The following is a 2,066-nucleotide window of genomic DNA, read 5'->3' as shown; positions in this document are numbered from 1 at the left end:
TTTTTGTGTTTATTTGAATGTTGTTTATGGTATATTTAGTGAAATTTTTTTGATGCTGTTGATTCTAGTTTAAAGTGTTAAGTTTTGGTTAGTATATATATATATATATATATATATATATATATATATATATATATATATATATATATATATATATATATGTACGTATATATATATAAATATATATATGTATATATATATATATATATATATATATATATATATATATATATGTATATATATATATATATATATATATATATATATATATATATATATATATATATATATATATATATATATATATATATATATTTATATATATATATATATATATATATTTATATATATATATATATATATATATATATATATATATATATATATAATAATAATAATAATAATAATGATAATAATAATAATAATAATAATAATAATAATAATAATAATAGAACGAACAAGACACCTACCCACAGCGGTAGCGTAATGAGAACTGACATGAAAAATTATGGAAGGGAGTGTAAACAAAACAACAGGTAATTAGGCAATAAACAATTGGGTTGAAGACGACTGGTGGTTAAGAGAAGGTACAGTTAGCTTAATCATTATTGATTCAAGGGTGGTTAGTTCGTCTATATGTCGGGTTCTTCCTATTATATTAAAATGACTGGTATCTATGTGTGTTTTGCAACTTTTACTGTGATTTCTTATGTTAGATTGTTCTGGATTTGATAGTCGACAACCCGTTCTATAGCTAATTCCCTGATGAGAGGAAATTCGGACTTTTAGCAGCCTCCTGGTGCAACCGATGTAAGTGCAAAGATCACATCTGGGACAATTATACTTATAAACGACACCGGAGGCAAACAAGGGGCTGATCTTATCCTTGACTCGGAAGAGTGAGCCGATAGTTCGGGGGTTTATGGGAATTAGTTTTAAATTAAGGGCAGGCAATTGCTCACTGAATAGGTTAATGCATTTTTTCCTAAATTTATTATTATGGAGAAAGGGAAATCTAGCAAACATACGGAGCTTGGGGACATTGTGGACTATTGGGGTTGGGTTGAATTTCAGAATAAGTAGCTTATAAATGGATGAAAAAACAGAACACGTCTCCCTACTCCAATATATATATATATATATATATATATATATATATATATATATATATATATATATATATATATATATATATATATATATATATATATATATATATATATATATATATATAGATGCATTTTCTTTGCTCGATTCTCGAAGGGTCAGGAGGATAAAACGTTTGGGACAGCTGTGGTGTGGGCTGAAATAAAAACGGGGACCAGTAACAATGTAGATGTGAGCAACCTGCTCCGTCTACCTTCACACAAGATGGGAGAAGTTACCTGTAGTGCATCAATGGGTAACAGGAAGTCCTTACTTACTGTATTGTCTGGCTGGAGAATTATATGAATTTTCAAGAATCATAGGAGATGTAGAGTGGTGTATGGTGTACCTTCGTAATATGCTCTGGTGTACTCTGTGAACACACTTGCAAGGATATAACAAGAGAAACCCCTTGGACCAAAAAAGAGAATAATAATTGATCACCAAATTTGAAATGAAGAGTTTGTCATAAAACTCAACCAACTCGTTATGGAAGATTGAGATCTATTAGGGATGCCCAAAAACTCTGGAGAGAAATAAGTAGTACCTGCATCGTAGCATTATTCTCTGCCTGGTTAAATGCAGTTTCTAAAGGCTTATGATCACGAGTATCGTTTTCCTCATCAATTGGAAGTACATGGGATTAAACACCAGTGAATGCCTGTTGAGACATATTGTCACCATCCACGGTAACCAGCATCTCTAGAAACTGTGATAACAAAGGATCAAATGAAGGCTGTCCAGGACTATAAAAAAAAGTGATTTCCATTTCTGGCTTTCCTTTGAGGAAGAAGTAGAAAGGGGATGATCCCTTCTGGCCTTCTTCTTTCTTTGACCCTGATACTCCTCTCATTGGGAGGGAGAACACTTCCTGCAAAAATTCCTGGTGGAGTTCATTTCTCAACCTTTTCCTCTGCATC

This window comes from Palaemon carinicauda, chromosome 43, assembly GCF_036898095.1.
Source record: "Palaemon carinicauda isolate YSFRI2023 chromosome 43, ASM3689809v2, whole genome shotgun sequence".
Classification (NCBI taxonomy): domain Eukaryota; kingdom Metazoa; phylum Arthropoda; class Malacostraca; order Decapoda; family Palaemonidae; genus Palaemon; species Palaemon carinicauda.
This window is presented reverse-complemented; position numbering follows the sequence as displayed.